General features: G+C 31.6%; 1 protein-coding gene across 1 annotated transcript in view; it reads right to left on the bottom strand.

Annotated features, from left to right (window-relative positions):
• The window catches only part of LOC123692208 (glutamate receptor-interacting protein 1), a 204,395-nt gene extending 190,250 nt beyond the window's left edge, over positions 1-14,145 (bottom strand). Inside the window, exon 1 of the mRNA XM_045636910.1 lies at positions 14,002-14,145. The gene's annotated coding sequence lies outside the window, so the exon portion shown is untranslated. The remainder of the gene's footprint in view (positions 1-14,001) is intronic.
• Between the last annotated feature and the right edge of the window lie 7,255 nt (positions 14,146-21,400).

Genomic DNA, 21,400 nt, shown 5'->3' with positions numbered 1-21,400 from the left:
TAAATAAAATGGATCCAACATAACTTTGTTGTGTATCATTTCTCTATTAATAACCCATAGGCATATTTTCCGAGCGCCCCATTTAAGTTGCGGTCCTGAAATTATAAAAAATTTATGTATACTTTTGCCAAATATGTATAAGCTCATTGCTCAAGCTCATTTTTACATAAAAATAACAAAAACTAAACTACTAAATAAAATAAATTATGTAAAGATTTTATAAGAAAACACAGTATATTTATTAGGAGACGGTGATCTCTTCCAGGCAAAAGATATTCATCAGCTCAATAAAATTGAATAGTATGTTGTTAGTTATTCTTTAGATTCACAATTGTAATGAGCATTTCCGCATGCAAGTTATTTCAAGTAGTATCGTAGTTTAGATATATCATAGTTTTGACACATTAAAGTTCCAACAAAATCCTCAAATTTTTGAGCAGAGTTGAGCAAGATAATTTGAAAAATGTGCCGTGTTAAGTATTAAAGAAAAGGTTAGTTCGTTGGTAATTATTATTTCTTCTTCATTTACATGTTGTTAGTAAAAATAAACTTTGACTAACAGTCAAAGTATATTTTAACTAATACTACTTAATACTAACTATTATACTTATGTTCAGTATTTATCTGTATTATTATTGCTTGGTAATTAATATATTTTCATGTCGTATACTTAATTATAAACATAAGTTTGATGTGTTATAAGCTGGATTTATTGAAGTGAAAACTTTTTTAGCGGCGTTGGGTATAAAATCTTAAACTCGCGTCAGGACACGTGACCATCGAAAAAGCGTAAGACGGATGTTAGTTTTTTTAGCCCTTATATTCCATGCGTAAGACAGATACCTACCATTCCAAAATATCAAACATGCTGAACGTTAATAATCAAGTTTTCACTTCTGCCGGCACTCCCGGAGTGCAACCCGTCTTTTTTTTACACACTCACAGACTTATAATATTTTATGTTAAAATAGTGTTAATCATATTAATATTTTTTCACAATTAAAAATATTCCTTTTTTTCTGATGGTGATGTTATGAGGACCATATTAGGTCCTCATATCATTAAAAATCTGTGCGAAAACTATAAACACTTGTGAGGCCCTCACGGCAGTCACGGATGAATTCTACACATACCCGTGGCCCTGTCGTTGATGCGGCTCGACGGAACACAGTGGGGTTTTGGTCGGTAGGAATCCGACATAACCCACGGCCTCTTCCCCGGAGGCCGTGGGTATCTATGCAAGATTTCCCCACTAAAAAAAAAAGGCCCTCACGGCAGATCGGGGCGGTCTGACGCGAAGTGGGGACAGCGTTGTCACTGTATCGCTTTTGCCACGCTTTTCAACAGACTTATTCGATAGTTCAGTTTTGTGTTAAGACCGCTGTGACAACCAACCCGTGAGACAAACAAACCCGGTTTCCCCTATTATCCCGTTAGACCGAAACCCTCACTGAGAGTGAATTACGTCTCACTACTGATCACGACAGTCATATTTTATCTCGAGAATCTGAAACTTTACTCAATATGAAGACCGTTTGACAAATGATAGGGTGTATCATAATATTATTCGATCTCTTGAAGATGAACATGAGCATAAGCAATGACTAGAGTAGGGACGCGAATATTACAATTATTTGAGACAAGAACGATTAATATTTGTTTAATGAAAGATTAAGAATTGAAATTATTCAGTCTCTGAAAACGGACGAATAGCGAGAGGCCCGTCTTACTGCAGACGATTTCGTCATAGTCTTGATGACTTAGAGGTAAACAATCTACGAATTCGGTGGTGTGGTCCGACAAATATAAAAGTGGGTTTGCTTATAACCTCACAATTTATTACAGATCATCTTCTGTATAGGCGATATTAACGTAGTATGTTCTTTGCATGCTTTACATGCTTTAAAGTGGAGTAAGGAGACGGCTTTCGTTTGAAGATACACCGGAACCTTTGAAATCACTACTTTTAGAGGAACATACTGTGCAATCTAAACTGTTATTAGACAATATTCGCTCTTATAGTAGTGCGTTTCAAATGATCCTTTGGTGCTCAATAATTATCAGAAGGTCCTTTCATGCTTACTTTTAAGATACAAGGTCAAGTTTACCATTTGATAGGATCCCTTTTGCCTGAAGGCCAACCTAAGTTTGTTTAAATATATTTTGTATTCGACTACAACGAATAGTGGAATACAAGAAATCAATATTTCTCAAATTTAAAACTGAACTCATTTCACAATTATTTTAGAACAGGTTAATTCGTATGTATGCAGTTTTAAATCGACATTAGAAGCTTTTCCTCAAGATGGTGATATCGGCACTCAGGAACTCCCTGGACGTGTTATAACGCCCAGGCCACAGTATTAAAATTTTTCCTACAGTAGAGCAACGAATGTATTTTCGCATAGCAACGGAGGGGAACTCGCGGGGGGTCAAGTGACGCGGGCCACGTACCACAAACATGCTTAGTTTGTGGTACCGAGCGCGAAAGAAAGTCATCGTGTTTTTAGTAAAGTTACTATGTATACTGACGTAATTTAATACTTAGGTACATATTCTATAATGGTGCGCTCAAACTGTTAATCTACATTTAATTTAGATTATTATTTGAAATACTAAGTAATGTAGAATTTAAATCACATTCATTCATGTTGTCTTTAGATTTTAAGATTTTCTTATCAGTGTTCAATTTTAATGTAGTTAAATTTTATAAGAGACAATAATTAAGAACATTCAAAAATAAAGTGTCACGTATTTTTTTTTAAACGACGAATGACGAAAAACGACGTAATCGCGGACGAAGTCGCGGGCAACAGCTAGTTAACAAATAAAATGAATGTCTGTTTTTACAATATCTAATGAATCTTTTCCATGAGTCAATACATTTTAATATGATTTACAATAGATACCATTTAGTAAATAAGCATATTTTACACAATATTATATAATTATATGTCGTTTGATATAGATTTATATACTATGTAATAAGAATGTAAGACCACCTTTCAGAGCAAAAAATATTAAATAAATAAATAGTGGCGTCTATATTATGTTTTCTAAGCACATTTATTTTTGGAAAGAACACTCCAAAATTCTTATACCTTGTCATTTATTTATACTTACTTTCAAATATTCGAGTTATATTCATTACTTCCAAAGGAATTTATCAAAGATATTCAAGTTTCCACACCTCATCGAAGTACCTATTGAAAAGAATACAAACGTCTCAAAGAAGTTTAAAGATATTCGAGATTTTACTCATTTTATAACCTCATCGAAGCAAAAAGAACGATTTGTGCTCTTAGTCTTAATGTGGCGTGCACTTGACATGAAACAGTCGATGTAACTCCATACTGAAGCTTGCTTTGATATCGAGGTTTGACCTAAAATTGATTGTACATGAGCATTGTGGGTCGGTAGAAGGAATGGTGAACGTACTGTTTATGAGTTGTATTTCTGTAGTACTTCTAAGTATTGTTAGCAAATTCAAATTTTTTTTTCTTTATATTTGTCTGAATATACAGATCGGATTTCATATATAAAAACTCTACAAAAACCATATTATTTTAAGCATATTTAAAAAAAAACGTAAATGAAACTCAGCTACACAAACATGAAACGCTATCAAACATATTTCAACTTTAGGAATTAAAGAATTTAACGGATTTTAAACGCGATTTATTCATTATATTATTATTTTCCCGACGTTCCGAACACTTTACAGCGATCGTGGTCACGGGAAGACTAGTGCAGTCGTCGTCACGTCGTCACGTCGGGAAAATAATATAATGAATAAATCGCGTTTAAAATCCGATAAAGTATTTAATTTATAAATCTATAATAATCACGTAAAATCAAACACTAGAAATACTATATTTCAACTGTTAAAACCATGCTAAAACACATTTAGCTATAAGAAACACTTATTTTGGACAGGCTTTTTTCAAAGCGAAACCCTCTGAATACATCGACATTAAGATTCGAGATTCAAGTCCGTTTCAGATTCCTTTAAACCAGCCACACAAGGAAGGAAAATCCTTTGAGCTAACATGAAGGCATTTACACTTTAGCCGTTAAAATGAAAAGTCATTATGTATGGATTCGAGAAATGATACTATGGTATGTTACTATGGGACCTGAATATTGATATTTATTTCTTTTTGAGGCTTTTTAAATTTGATATTATACCGGTGTAATAAACCGATTTCTAATAAACTAAACTTGTAAAATATATCATGAAAAACTGAAAAATATAAATAATTAATATCTAGATATACAGAATTTTTTACTCATTTTATATCTATAAATACAATTTAGGATATTATATGCATAACAACAATTTAAATCATAAATGTTTGTTTTAGTTAGAATTTATAAAAAAAGAAAATTCTGGGAAGGGAAACCCTTTGTTTGTAAAGGTTTTGTCTGCAGTCAGTCAAAAATGTATTCATCGATACGTCGAATAATATCTACTATATCAATTTACAGACTACTTATGTGTAATAATAACGACTGTTTTCTGAATAATGACTATTTTCAGTTAGACTTTTTTAATATTATAAATCAAAACAAATAGAGTAAGAAATAAGAACTTTATAATTTATTTTGGTAGGCGAAATTAAACACAAGACATAAGAGTAGTTGCATATGCTAATAAACAACAAAAATGAAATAGAATAAATAAATTTAATATACAAAAGACAAATAAACTTTATTTATTCAGTGTGACACAGAAAATTCGCAATAAAACACACACCCAAATAAATCAATCAGATTAATTAAAGATAACTAATAAACTGAAACTACAGAACTAAAACTATACTTACTACTATTTTAATAACTAAAACTATTTATATATTAGTTCAGGATACATCGCCCATTTTTGCAAGTGACTATAACTATCAAGCTGATTTTCCGTTTGTAGCTTTATTTTGATGAGACGCCCAATAATTTCGTGTACGAAAGTCTCGATTGTGGTAGCTAACTGAGATAAAAAGGATAAAAAATTTTGATTTCATGGTTCTCAAATATTTATTACTAACTGAATGAATTTTTTTTTGTTCAATCTCAAGATAATTACCTAAATTATTCGAAAAAATATTTGTCCTACAAAATCTATGGTTGGTTCAAAGAGTCCCCCTTTCCAAAGTGTATCGATAACGAGGTCATCATAAATGATTACTAACAAGCTGATTTTTTTGTTTTCACTTAGTTAATGTTTATATAATTCAACAGACATATTGTCCTACAAATTGCGTAATAAATATTTGAGAACCATCAAATCAAAAAATTTTATCCTTGTTATCTCTGGACTCTGTTAGCTACCACAATCGAGAGTTTCGTACACGAAATTATTCGGTGTCTCATCAAAATAAAGCTACAAACGGAAAATCAGCTTGATAGTAGTCACTTGCAAAAATGGGCGATGTATCTTGAACTATATACAATAAATAATATTATAAATCTCTCTATAACACTTGCGTCAATACATATCCAAATCCTAGCGCCGTCTGCCTATGACGTCACAAGAAATATTCGAATACACAAACAAATCGTCATACATCAGACCCTTTTATATCTTCGTCACAGTCTACAGATTGTCTTTGTATTCATTACTATTTAAAAGCCACGATTTTATCCGCTTTAGTAATTTTCTATGCATATAACACTAATTTTAAAACATTTCTATGGGCTTGGAAATTGATTCAAAAATTATTAATGACTTAAAACGGTTTTGAAGTGAAACTTCATTAGGTGCGTTGAGAGTATTTTAAGATCGTGTCATGGTAAATGGTAATACCGTCACGTCATGGAAAAAAAACGATTTTGATATCTTTGAATCTTGCCACAGAAGTTTCACTTGTGACACGTGTGCTCGACACAAACGAGCTTTTTCATAAGTATTGGAATCAAAATTCAAATGCATAGACATTTATAAATCTATCAAGAAAAAAACTAACAAGTTTTTTAACACAAATACTACTAAACCAATTGATGAAATCATCACAGCCAGCTGATAGAATCTAATAATTGAGCCAAGAAATAAAAGCTGTAAAAACAACGCTCAAAGCAAAACGAGAAAGAGAATTCTCGTATATTTTTCTTAGTTAAATCTCGACTAAACACCCTCACCCTTTAATTAGAATCAAAGACAGATTTGTACAAACATAAAAACAGACGCAAAAAGTTCTTAGCAAATGTTTCACACTTAGTGCGGTTTTAATTACCGAAAGAGGGGCCTTATTGGTTTTTAACGCGTAAAAAACGGACCCCACCGAGTCGGCATCGCTTGTTAGTCCTTCGATACTTTGAGATTACTTTTATGTTTTTTATAATTTTTTTAAATGTTGCTTTGGTTATAATGCCGCGTTTATGTTATTTTTAATTTGACGATTCTAACAATTTTAAAATGGGTTGATGCTTGATAATTTTTTATGCAAAAACTGATAGTAGGATCGGTATGAAATTTTGCACAAAATTCGAAGATAGCCTGCCCTAAGCCTTTAGCCATAATATATTACATAGGCCAAGGTACTATTATATTATTATATATGCTACTTTAAAAATGTAAACGAAGCCATTGCCGGAATCTGTGTACAAAAATATATTTTTTTAGTATTTTGGTATTAGTAATATTTTATTTATAAATATAGGTTCTCTAGATGTGAGTCGATTATTAAATTAAGTAACTTCTACATTATGTTTAGTTGGGGTACAACAGCTGCTGTCGTCGATCCTTGTGTTAATTATATGGAATTTTAATTTATTTAATGCAAGTGTTACCTTTTTTAATTTAACTATAATTTTCAATAGTTATAGTTATTTTAAATAAAGTTACTAGAAACACTCACGCTGTACTTACTACAAATTTTTTTATAGTGCTATTGAAAATCATACTTATATGTATTTTAGACAAAATATTATTCTATAGGCCATTAAATTAACATAATACACAAGATAAATAATTATTTTGATAATAAAGGGTCGCTCAAGTATTAGGGTGACACGTGGCCTTTGTAATATTTTTTTCGCGAGAAATCGTTTTAAATAATATTATGATTTCAAAATATGAAGGGTATATTTAAAACAATTCATTTTTTCTTATAATTCAGTTAACGTATTGACTTTTCGTAACTTAAGAATTAAAGTAACATTTATTCTAATACAGATTTCATGATTGTTTTTAAGTTAAATTTGATTTATTTATTTATTTATATTTATAACTATCTATTTGTTATACAGAAGACTCTACCTAGTTTTTCACGAGTTACAAAAAGTAAGTAAATTGTCATAATATTATTATTAAATAATTTGTAATACAGTTGTGTTATTTTTGAGTAAATCCTTATCAAATAAGACCATTAATATAAAAACAATATAAAACTTACACACTTAACTTTACACGCTTTAAGCCCATCAAAAACATCTAAATTTGCACCTCCTTTTCACAGTCGGTTAAAACTAATCGATACTGATGGTTAATCAGTACATCCTAACATCACTCACTGTAGCCACGATGCTAGACCACTAACAAATGACCTCTGAAATTTGCTACAATAATATGTTACGTCTTGTAAGTACATAATCTTTGTGTAACATACTGTTAAATAGGATTTGGTTAGCTTTAAAGCTTGTTATGTTGTATAAGTGACTTTAATCTATTGCAATTATAATGCACATGAAAAACAAGTAGGTAGGTATATTTTTTACAAAAAAAAATATATATTTTGTGAAAGATAATTAAAAAAAAAATACTTTTTTTTTTCACACGAAAAAAAAGTATATTTTGTGAGAATTATCTTGTACAAATATATTTTTCATAATTATTTCTTGGGTAGAGCCAATATATCAATAAGAAAAGTTAAAAAAGAAATCATTTTAAAACACACAGACATTCCCTCTAAAAATTCACTTAATAACATAGTATCTACGTCTATACTAATATCATAAAGAGGAAAGGTTTGTATGTATGTATGGTTTTCACGCATAAACTACTGGACCGATTTTGATGAAATTTGGCACAGACAATCTTTAGACCCTGAGAAAGAACATAGTACCTTTTATTGCGAAATATGTACCACGGGCGAAGCCGGGGCGGACCGCTAGTATACAATAATATTTAATACCTTCTAAACTTAAATATAAAGACGATGTATAATAATTATTTGTTTCAATATGATAATAGAACAGCTCATTTATACAATACTAGGTTTCCGCCCGCGGCTTCGCCCGCACAGTCATAGAAAAACTCGCATAGTTCCCGTTCCCGTGGGATTTCCGGGATTGCGTCATTTTCCCGGGATAAAAAGTAGCCTATGTCCTTTCTCGGGTATCAAAATATCTCCATACCAAATTTCATGAAAATTGGTTCAGTAGTTTAGGCGTGATTGAGTAACAGACAGACAGACAGAGTTACTTTCGCATTTATAATATTAGTATGGATGATAGAGAGTAAAATATACCAAATAAACATCAGTAGTGAATCTTTGAAAATGCTGTCTGCTCCAATTTCGTGACCTCGTTGTTTTGTTCATTTTATACATTTAAACACAAATCTAATATAATGAGAAATAACGTTTTCACTTTTTGCCCTTGAAACGTTCATGGTTTGCATACATTTTGTTTATTTACTCAGATACGATTTTTTTAAATTTATTATGGCCATTTTAATCATTAGGTTAAGTGCTTTTGATATCAGCACAGAATACATAATAGTAGCTAAACGCTACAGAACGGACACTCTCCACCTCCCGCCAAAATTAAACACTTACCTCACCCCGCACGATCAGACATAAAATGGTCCATATTTTTCTACAGGGACGATACGCAACGAAGATTGACAACATTAATCAAATTGACTTAAAGTAATTTTATTATTTTGGATTTGTGATTATCGTTTTTCGTAGAAAATGGTTAGATATTGTGCTGTTTACGGATCCTATTTCTACAGAAAAACGCGAATTTTTTTTACGCTAGTCAAAAATGTGCCAACCATAAAGCGTTAACACACACATTTGCAGTATCTACAGTGTGACTGTCAAAACGATAATTTTGTATGGAGTGTCCGGGGTGTGATATCAGTATAAAGTTTTTTGATATCTGCAAATGCAATAGTTACGGAATATTCGCTTATGCACACTTAACGATTACACCCTGTATATCCTTGCTACTATCCTACTAATATAATAAATGCGAAAGTTTGTGAGGATGGATGTATGTGTATGTTTGTATGTTTATTACTCTTGCACGCAAATACTACTGAACCGATTGTGATAAAATTTAGCACACATATAGAGGGTAACTTGAATTAACACATAGGATAGGTTTTATCCCGGAAATGCCACGAACAGGAACTATGCGGGTTTTAATTTGTTAACGCGGGCGAAGCCACTGGCGGAAAGCTAGTATAATATAATGGAATATTGGCCACCCACGTCAACTTTTTAACATCTCAATCGTAATCTTTATTTTAGGGGTAATGTCTTGTACAAGTATCTAAAAACGTAGGTATCAGATAAGAAATTGCATACTGATCGAATTTTCAGCTATCTATACAAACGCAGATCCCAGATGTTTTAGTTCAGAAGTGGTCAAGTGTTTGCTATCCGCTTCCATCAGCGAATGTTCTACAAAAGCCACTTTAAGAAAATATTATAATAAAATATTCAACACAAATGCACTCTATTTCATGTCCGAGATATCGTGAACAAATAAAATATGTAAAATGAAATGAAAACACTTATTTATATTCTTTAAAGTTTTCTTATGAAAATTTATAAATTTAATAAATTGAAGAATTAATTAAAGTCAGTCTTAAGTGTTATAAATTAAAATTTATTTATTGTGTTAAAAGTATATACGTGAAAGGAAAACAACAAATAAATAAATATAAAAAGGCTACTTTGTCGCTAAGTACCTATCTCTACCACTCTACCAGGCAACCATTAAATACAACAAAAATATATGCCCTAGTTGCCTGGAAGAGATAGCATTTGAGTAAAAATTATACTCTTAAATCTACACTAATATTATAAAGAGGAAAACTTTGTTTGTTTGTTTGATTGTAATGAATAGGCTCATAAACTACTGGACCGATTTTAAAAATTTTTTCGCTATTCGAAAGCTACATTATCCACGAGTAATATAGGCTAGGTTTTATGCCGTAAATCCCACGGGAACGGGAACTAAGCGGGTTTTTTTTTGAAAACGCGGGCGAAGCCGCAGGCGGAAAGCTAGTTAGTTATAAACTAATATTTAGTCAGCTCTCTTTTGTAAAATTTGATGATGTAAGAGTAACTACTTTAATTTATTTCAGATCACTTTCCAAAAGCTTATTTCAAAACAACATAAAGCAGATCCGTTCAAAAACGAACCCATTGAACAACATAGTAAAATGATACTCAAAAATTCACCCAAAATTATCTGCCATAAAATACGAGCATAATAAGTCAGCCCTAATAATTTTATCTCAGACATGATAATTTCACGAAATGGACCTTGACCTGAGTTACAATTTTGTAGACTTTTCAGTGACTCGGCTTCAGTATTTCTGAGAGCTGACTAAATATTAGCACCATTTTGTTTTCACGTTTTGTCGAATCTAACTGTAGGCCATGGAGAATCATAATTTATTTTACGTCTGATATTTTAAGAACTGGAGGGCTTTTAATTATTTTGTAAGGCTTTCTTGAATTATTTGCGCTTGCGGGAGTATCAATTTGTTTAAAGGTAAAAGGGAATTTTAACAACGATTTTTAAATATGGCACTAACTTTGTTATCCTTTTATCCTACGCAATGTGAATTTTTCTTTAAGGTTAATATTATGTTCACACACAAACACATTATAGAGATGAAACTCATTATTTCTAGTAGCTTAGCATAAACCCAGCCTCTGACGTAACAAAACTGATTCACAATTCATACATACATCCACCAATACCAATGAGGTCAGGATCAAGTCATATCTTTAATTAAATTAGCATGTAATATATATCCACAAATTTAATAATAAACAGTAATTTTATAGTATGATATAAAATATAAATTGAAAATTGCAACCACATAGAAAACCACGTTAGAGTCAGACGTTATTATACAACTAGAAAATGCAACTGTAATGAACTTTTGTCACCTAATTAACTATCTAAGACGCCTGACGTCCATTTATGTATATTTGTTACATATATAGCGCCCCAGAGCGCCCCTCGATCACATCAGGGGTTAAAAACCAAATAAAACATTTTAACAACTCGCTGATCAAACATAGACTGAAGCTATTTTCGTAAATAAAATTTTACAGGCATATAGAAAATAAAACGGTACATCTACCTACTAATAAAGCTGAAGAGTTTATTTGTTTGTTTGTTTGAACGCGCTAATCTCGGGAACTACTGGTCCGATTTGAAAAATTATTTCGGTGTTAGATAGCCCATTTATCGAGGAAGGCTATAGGCTATATATGATCACGCTAAGATCAACAGGAGCGGAGAAATGCGGGTGAAACCGCGGGGAACTAGTCTATATATATAAAACTCAAAGGTGACTGATATAGTGATCTATCAACGCACAGCCCAAACCGCTGGACGTATCGGGCTGAAATTTGGCATGCAGGTAGATGTCATAACGTAGGCGTCCCCTAAGAAAGGATTTCCCGAAATTCTTGCGGGAACGGGGAAAAACGGGGATTCACGTACAAAGTCGTGGGCGGAAGCTGGTAATATATAAAGCGGTTGAATTTATTGGCTCCATCGCTTTTCACTCAATAAAACAAAAGCCAGCAATTAACGTTTTTCATCAGTTCAACATGATCATGACATTTATATAGTGGTGTGGATATGATTTTTAACGATCGATTCGCGTAGTGACCTTATTGTTCAGATAAAAGTTTAATTTATAGATCTAGCTGTACTTGTCCGCAGATTAACAGAAAACTAGCTTTAGGTTTTTGAAAACAAAAGAAGTACTTGACTCTGGACTACTTTGAAATTTCGTTCAAATAAAAAGTTTGATTTCGTCGTGAAAATTGTTATACTTTCAGACACAATTTCGTATTCATATTAGTTGTAGGTATAGATAACCTACATCTACACAAGCAATAAGTTTTATACATAGACTTAAAGATAGCTCCAAGTATCGAAATGATACATAATAGATCGTTGTTTTCATATTGAGAATCAGAATAGTAGAATGTATGTTTCAACGAGATATACTTACGATGTAAACTTGTAAACATGGGCTCGTTCCCTCCAGGACCAAATCTGTCTTGGTATACTTATCATTGCGTATAATAATAAAATACTTAATTAATTTCTTTATAAAGTAACATTGTGACTTTTCTCTCAAAATACTACACTCACAATACATTTTCTTAATATCATTTCAGGTTCACATATATATCAAATACGAACAAAATATGGAATCGTAGCAGTCTGGTTCATTAAATTTAATAAGCTCCTTAACAATGTGGAGATAATATTTCAAAAACAGCACTTATGAGTTGGGAGACTTGGCCAAATTATATTTCAACTAAATATATCTCTGATTCATACTGCATTTAGTTGTGTGGGTTGCACTAGTTTAAGCCCACGATAGCGTCCGCGTTTGATTTTCTTTATCTATACATATAATAAATCTGTAGAAGGGTCAATTCTGTACATTGAAAATATTGAAAAAATAAATACCAGGGGGTGTTACTGGATCGACACCAAACCCAAATATGTGATTAAAAAATTTTTTGTCTCTCTGTCTGTCTGTCTGTCTGTATGTATGTGAAGGCATCACGTGAAAACTAACGGTTGGATTTCGATGAAACTTGGTATAATTATACCTTATTATCCTGGGCGTAAAATAGGATACTTTTTATCCTGGAAAAATACGTAGAAAAAAATTAATCTTAATTTTTCAGTTTTATCCATAGACGTTGTTCTGTAGAACAGCGAACACACGTTGCGTATTATTATAGGCCTAGCCGTATTTGGGTCCAATAGATATTTATAATATGTCATTGTCAGAGTTACTCAAATGGAGAAATAATCTATCCACGCGAAGACCGACATCCGCGCGGACGGAGTCGCGGGCGGAAGCTAGTCCAATATATTATTTTAGGTTAATGTTTAGCCATGCTAAAATTTGGTGAAGACTTATTTTACATAATAAATATTTTCAGTAGTAGCATTATTAAACAGGAGAAATTGTGCGAATGTAGAGCCATAAATCGATATTTCATAAAAAAAAATTACTTACTTATTATTATGACATGATAATTTTTTTAATACCTTTAAAATATGATTTAGTACATACAATATTAACAATATTAATATTTTATATAATATAGTATATCGCAATGCTTATAAACAACAAACATCTAGACTCTATATAAATAATACAAGCTAAATATTATCATATTTGAATTGTAAAAATACTTAAATGTACCTTAATAATAAAATAATAATCATAAAATGTATCATTTATATGAGGTTTCATTATACTGAAGCTCTATCAATTTGGGAAAAGGTCAAAGTCAGTTGATATTTTCATTATAGCTTTGGCAAACTTATTCCCCTGTCGTTCGCGATTATTCTCTAAATATAGCTCTTAAATTCATTTGTTTTATGTGACTCTATTGTTAAGGAAATCCATTTTATTTAAAGTTTGTAGAAAGCATTATAAAAATATTCGTTTTGTTTTACCGAGCTGCGTAAAGAGCGTATATTTTGGTGTAATTATAAAATAATGATGAATATTTTTATTCGTATTATTTACGTAATAAACACTCATTTTTGTGAACATAATATTATTTGAAAATAAATTAATTATAAATTAATATAGAGCTAGTTTAAAATATATTGATATGAAACTCTACATCATTAATTTGTTAGCAAATAATAGAGTTCATGAAAGTTTTAAAGGAGTATAATATTTTACAAATATTATTTTATTTATTTTATTATTATACTGTACACACTAAAATACATAAATTCACAGATTAAAAAACTACAAACCTGCTCGTAAAATCCTTAACACTCATACAATTACAATCACAACAAAAACACAAACACACACATACGTCTACACTAAAACTAAATCCACGGATATTTTCGTAACAGTTGCAAAGGCGATCGGACGGAGCGCACAACCTCTCCCCACGAAAGCTAACCACATACTGAAGAACGAAGTCTGAAAACTGAACACAATTGCTAACATCAACGCATTTAACTTCACAATTTTGTTGTGGCAAATGCGCAGCGAAGCAACAAAATTATTGAAGCATAAACGAGATAGTTGGGTCTTATTAAGTTCTTAGGAATTAATCACTCGATGCAACGGCCCGTACTTAATCGGAACTGAATACGCTATTCCTTTGGAACTTTGAACTACAGGTTCAATGTACGTGGGGTGCTATTTATAAAAGTTTTACGCGGAAGAAAAACTATTTTTGTTTTATGGCTATCTATTGAAATTATCGACATTGATCAGTGCAGTGGTAGTTGAAAGCGTGGGTTTGATTCTATTGTAGTCATTTTGGTATAAGTTATATTACCATCGAATTATGGTCAATGCACGTAAAATATAATAAATCTGTGTACAATACTTATATAATCTTTAAGAGCATTTGAAAGAAAATACTATTTTTGAAACTAAGAGCCAATTTTTCAATCCTTGGTTAAAATTTATCCGTCCAATAAAGTATTACACGAACATATTAAAATGTCACCTGTAAACTGTCACATACGGACAATTACAATACATTTTTGAAATGGTAGTTTAATACGTTATTCGATGAATAAGTTTTAACCAAGGATTGAAAAATCAGCCCTAAGAAGGATTAGAAGATCGAATAAAGAGCTTTTGCTTCTTATGCTTCTGACGTGATTCAAATGATATCTATAAACATTGTGGGTTCGATTCCCACCCGGGGCAAATATTTGTGTGATGAACATAGATGTTTGCTCTGTGTCTGGATGTTTTTTTATCTATATAAGTATTTATTTAAATTATATAATTATGTATGTTTATCAGCCATCTGGTTGCCATAACACAAGCGAAAGCTTAGTATGGGATCAGATCGTGCCGTGTATGAAAATTGTCCTGAAATATTTATTTATTTTCTTTTTAAATTTAACATCGATAATTTAATATATCTTGCTTTTACTTTATATGCATAGAAAATGTTTTCTAACGACTGATTTTTCTCTAATAGAGCAGCTTTTTTTCTCGACGACCCAGTTGCCGTGATACGAAGTCTTGCCGTTCCAGTTATGTTTTCAAAATCTATCGAGAGAGGTATCTGTATAAAGGATTTTAAAGATAAATATTTAAAGCTTGTTTTCTATGTAATTTTAAAAATAACATAATGAACGTTTATTATATTACTAGTTTTTCATAAAGGAAAACTCGCATAGTTCCTGGCACTATGCGGTTTTCAGGATATAAACTACTATGTGTGTGCTAAATTTCATGACAATCGGTCGCGCAGTTATTGCGTGAACGAGTAATAAACAAACAAATAAACATACATACTTTTGCATTCATAATAATAGTTGTATAAATACCTTCAATTAAAAATAGTATGTTCCAATCCAACTATACCCAACGCAAAGCCCAAACTTTAATCATACCGCCTCAAGGATATCCTTATACCAAAAATTGTAATTTGAAAACACTTTGACAGTTTAAAGCGAACTGTAATCATCGTTATCATCCAATAAGCCGCCTTTGGGACGCCTTTATAAAATATTCAAGAGGTCGAAAAGTAATATTCTCTCACTAGTTAAAGAACGTCAAAGTTCGAAGGTAAATTTGAAAAGCTCATCAAAATGTATTAACATCGGCTTTGAACTATCTTTGGTGAGATTTTAAGTCCATTGTGTCCTCTTTTGGAACTCCAAATTCACTTTTTTAATACACTTGCATAATGTTAGTAGGTTTTCGGGATATAGAGCGTATGTGACAGGATAACGTAACGTTTCTGATGTATTAATTTTCAAAGTGTTGATTTTTTAGAACAAAATTTATCTCTTTGATGTAACAATAATTACTAAAATATTATTTTATTATATCAATTAATAAAATAACAGCTTAATTATTTTGCTATTCTTTTACTCCTTTATTTTAAAATTATCTAGAATTGTATAGATTTTGTTCCTATATCACCATAACATAACCATAATAATTAAAACCTTTTCACTTTACCAACTTTTCAATCCGGCGTCGCGTCGCTGTGATTTTGTTTGTCAAAATTGTACCCTGTGCTGCGCGGATTCTTCCTCGATAAATGTGCTATCTAATACCGAAATTATTTTCAAATCGGACCTAGTTCCTGAGATAAGCGCGTTCAAACAAACAAACAAACTTTTCAATAATATTAGTATATATTTTATTTGTTTACTAACGGCCCCGGTAGACATTGTTCTGCTTACATGTTTACATATTTACTCTCCATAAAAACTTCCTTGTGTCTTAACAAAAACATTAACCGAATTGGTCAAGCCGTTCTCGAGTTTCGTGCTTACAAGCTAAGATCACAATGTCCATGCTTAATTATTATAACCTTTTCACAATTAAAGCCTTAAGCGGTTTAAGGAATAAACTGGTTAATTAAGCAAGTTTCAAAAGTTAAAGACGAGTTAAAAGTCGGTGTTTGTTGAGTGGAAACAGGTTGGCAGTTTGAACGAGATAAAGGGACGTTTTTGAAGACGTTTGAATCAGTTGGAAACAAAGTTTATTGTAGATACAGTATATTGAAGACTAGCGGTCCGGCTTCGCCCGTGGTACATATTTCGCGATAAAAGGTAGCCTATGTTCTTTCTCGGGGTCTAAAGAATGTCTGTGCCAAATTTCATCAAAATCGGTCCAGTAGTGTATGCGTTAAAACCATACATACATACATAATTACAAACCTTTCCTCTTTATAATATTAGTATAGATTGAGGGAAAATACAGGAAACACATGGTGGACTGTATTCTAGAGATAAAAAGTTAAGAATACATTTTATCACTATTCAGGTATGAATAAAATAAACATAAAAATTCAATCATGTCACATATAAGCTCTAAAATATTTTCCGATTTGTGTAGATCCTGCAACAACAAAAATTTACTTGTAGATTATGAAGATCAATTTCTTATGTATATTTATTTACTGTTCTAGTTAGATAAAAATGTATTTTTTAGTCAGGTCTTCCTGCTGGTTTTCTCGAAGAGATCTCTTGGAACTTATAAGACCGCCCTCAGCTCCATGTTTTTATTGTATCTGTCTTATGTTATCTTGGCACCATAAATATTAAAAAATTACTAGTATTCTACTATATACAATACACACAATTCTGTAACTACAGTTTTTGTACACTCCCATTTCTGACGCGCTCTGACAAATGTGTATGGTCTGCTATGATTCATATTGTTGGTAACTCGCCAAGCCTGTGTTGATCAAACGTTTGACTCGTAAATACGTGATGAAATGTTTTTTAGACACTGAAAATTTTGTTGAAGGTTCTGGTTCGGGTGATGAGCAATACATTTGAATAGTTTTTTTGGCTTCAAATTCAAAATCAAAATGATTTATCATCATTTTATATGATAAGCGCGAAATTTGTAATTATGTACGAATGTTTAATAAACTTTCATCTTGTTTAGAAATCTATTAATAAGATTGACTCCTTAATATCTTAATCTGGACGCATTAGCACTCAGAAAATCCACAGAACTCGAGCGAATGAATAACTTCTAGGAAATTTAACGTGTTTCCTCGTACTAATCTATGTATTGGATACTTTCAGGTGAGCTCTTTCTAAAGACTTACATCAGCATAATAAAATGTAGTAGGTACTATCTTTTTTCTCATAATATAAATAAGTTAAAATCCGTTCAGCTGTTTTTTTTGCCCTCAATAAGATGACATTTTAACTATGCCGTGATTGAGTCAATCACTAGTAGATGTTCCTAACCGCAATTCTTATACTATGATAAATAGTCTTATAATTTTGCTGTATCATTTGAAGATATATAAATAGCATTGATTCTGCAACCACAGCATGAAATATATTATCACAAAAGTTAATTATAATAGTAAATTTTAAAAAGCACACACTTACATCAGTAAATAAAATCATAACAATATTATCACTTATTCGAAAATCACAATGGAACAGAGAAATTTTATCAAATAATATCTATACTAAAGAAAATACTGTTAAATCATGACGCGCATGCTACACCGCAGTCCGGTAAAATTCCAAAACTGGTAACATATTACATACAGTAAGAGAGCCAGAGTTGTAAACATCCCCGTATTTTAAATTTGCCGACTCCACGTTGGCAACCGCATCGCATATAATGCTGCGGAAACGACAACAGCTATTTTACTTATGTATTCTATAGGGCTGCCAAGAGCATAAAGATTAATCGGTTTATAACCATTTAAATAACCTTTTGTATCAAACAATTTTGTAGAGACTAAGCATTCTTACGTATGGGTTTATTTATAACGTTTAACGAACATGATAGAGTAAATGAATGGCCATTTTTAAAATCATTCTATTGTTTATTTATTTTTATTTTCATAATTTTTCAAAAAGGGGTACCAATAGAAACGGTTGGCGATAAAATTATAGGAAATGAAATTACCGTTAAGAAATATTAAAAACACAAGGTTTGTCAGTTTTTATACCTACTTTTCCTGGCGATTTTGATTTGTGATCCCTTATGTCTCCAACTATAAAATTGGAGGCTGAACAGAATAATTAACATGATCAAATCTATATACTGTTAAGGACTAGTTTAGTGAAACAAGTAATTGCCTACACACAAAACTTACAGAGGAATACAGTACAGGGAGTCCAAACTTTAAACCCTGTTACAGTTATTTGAGTGCAAACGTCTTGTTTAAACCAGTTGAAACCGGTTCAAACCAGTTAAAACCAGCTCAAACCAGTTACATGGCTAAGTGTGAACAGATTACAATGCAGTTGTTATGAGACCTTCTGATAAAGACAGCAATTAGAGCCAATAAAGTGGAATTGAAGTGTCATTTAATAATGTTATAAGATGACTTGACATTGAGTTATTAAGATGTAGTTTAACTTTATAAACAGAATGACTCTCCTATTCAATGGAGCCATTATGAATGTTTATTCATTCCTTCCAATGCACAGATATAATTAAAATAAAAATCTAGAGAGTTTGTTTGTTTGTTTAAACGCGCTAATTCAGAAGCTTTACGGATTTAAAATATTCTTTCATCTTTGGATGTATACCTACGTGATCCCTGCATGCTATATGCTATATAATAATTATATATTATATTTACCACGTTCAAAGCTAGAGCAGACCGCTAGTATTTTATAATACACGTGATACCAAAAAAATATAAGCTGAAGGGTTCCTTTAAATGTTGTACCTAATGTGAGCTTTTTTAATAAAAGAAGGTAATTTTTAACAGTTTCATTTAATAACAGTAAATAACTAAAAATTCCATATTTCTGGAAGCTCATGAGTCACACAAGACCCCTCAATTAAACTCATTCCATCTAGATCAATCATGCGAATTTGTAACGCTATTGTAAGTTATGTTATTCACCCCGGCTTTACTCCCCATGATAACATAAATATGATAATTTGCGGATATTTGTAGGGTGCAAATGTTAATGCCGATTATTATCAATATTGAGGGTTTGCCGAATGAATGTGTATAATTTGTCACAAAAAATAGAAAGTAGGTATAGAATATCTATATCTACTTATACTTAATATTATAAAGAGGAAAGGTTTGTATGTATGTATGTATAGATTTCACGCATAAACTACTGAACCGATTATAATGAAATTTAGCACACATATAGAGGGTAACTTGGATTAACACATATGATAGGTTTTATCCCGGAAATCGCACGGGAACGGGAACTATGCGGGTTTTCCTCTGAAAACGCGGGCAAAGACGCGGGCGAAAAGCTAGTCTTGTATAATTAATTGAATGTATTATGGTAATACTTTTCTCGACTAGGTTTTGTTCGTATGTAATGTTTGAAAATATATCGACAAAAGCTTATCCTTTTGAGTTTTTGTCGTTTATATGTATATGTGGGAATAGGATAAAATATTAAGATGTACCTATTTCATGATTACTAGTTTTATTTTTAGTCTGTGTTTTTCTATTATTTAATCTTTGAATATGTTATCTGTAGACTGTAGATTTTTGGTTGTCTATGACTTGAGTTTGTGTTTTTTTTTTTGGGGTACGATGTAATGGAGGATTGTTGAAATGTATTTTTGAGATATGTAACCGGTGCAGGTGTCTGGGAAATAAATCGATTGGGCGAATTTGGCTTTTTATTTACACCATCCCCACATATATGCATAAGTTCATCTATTATCGTGACTCAAATAGTATATTATAGGCTTTGTATATTCGCTTCCCGGCTCTCTTCATTGTAAGACAAGTTAGAATCAGCTTATAACACCGAAGTAAAACGTAGTTATCATCAGGTAGCTCAACAGAAAATGTAGCATTTTCATGGTTTTAAACACTATTATATTAAATAATAATTGAAAATATTATAGTCATTCATTTGACTATAATGACCTTTCATTGTTAGGTTAACCCGGTAGAGATACCTCAGGCGCTACCTTAAGTGGGCCCTTTGCTGATTTATTTTAAGTCTTTTCTGTATTTTATGTCTTTATTTTCAAAGTAATGAAGCATTTTCATTCATTCATTATTATTATAGGCCTAAGTAGGTACAATAAAACATGTCTTGAATGTCTAACATTACATGGTATATTTCTATGAGTAAAAGTATAATAGCCAATCAATTTAGCCCTTAACAATAGTTTTGCGGTCAACCTCTTTCTCATAAGAAATAGCTGGCGTTTAAATAGAGCCTTTGTTTTCAATAGTTGATTGCTTTGGAACACAATGAGTTCGTATTTCTAAGATATATTAATATCCAAAAACTACATTAGACATAATATAATGTGTTATTTATTTAACAAAGGAGAAGTTGAGCAAATTCGGCATAATTGCTATATCTCATGTTGTATTAAACTAGTGGTACGCCCCGGCTTCGCCCATGGTACATGTTTACGTTTTCTCTCTAAAAGAACCATCCTCGTACTTCAAGTAATATTATAAAAAAGAATTAACGAAATCGGTTCAGCCGTTCTCGAGTTATGCGCTTACCAACACATTTTGCGATTCATTTTTAACCGACTTCAAAAAAAAGGAGGAGGTTATCAATTCGGCCGGTATATTTTTTTTTTTTTTTTTTTTTTTTTTGTATGTACACCGATTACTCCGAGGTTTCTGAACCGATTTACGTGATTCTTTTTTTGTTCGATGCGGGATGGTGTCGAATTGGTCCCATAAAAATTTTATTCGGCTAGGCCTAGTAGTTTTTATTTTAT

This window comes from Colias croceus, chromosome 6 (genome assembly GCF_905220415.1).
Source record: "Colias croceus chromosome 6, ilColCroc2.1".
Lineage (NCBI taxonomy): Eukaryota > Metazoa > Arthropoda > Insecta > Lepidoptera > Pieridae > Colias > Colias croceus.
Note: the sequence above shows the minus strand (reverse complement) of the source record. Positions and strands in the feature narration are given on the sequence as shown.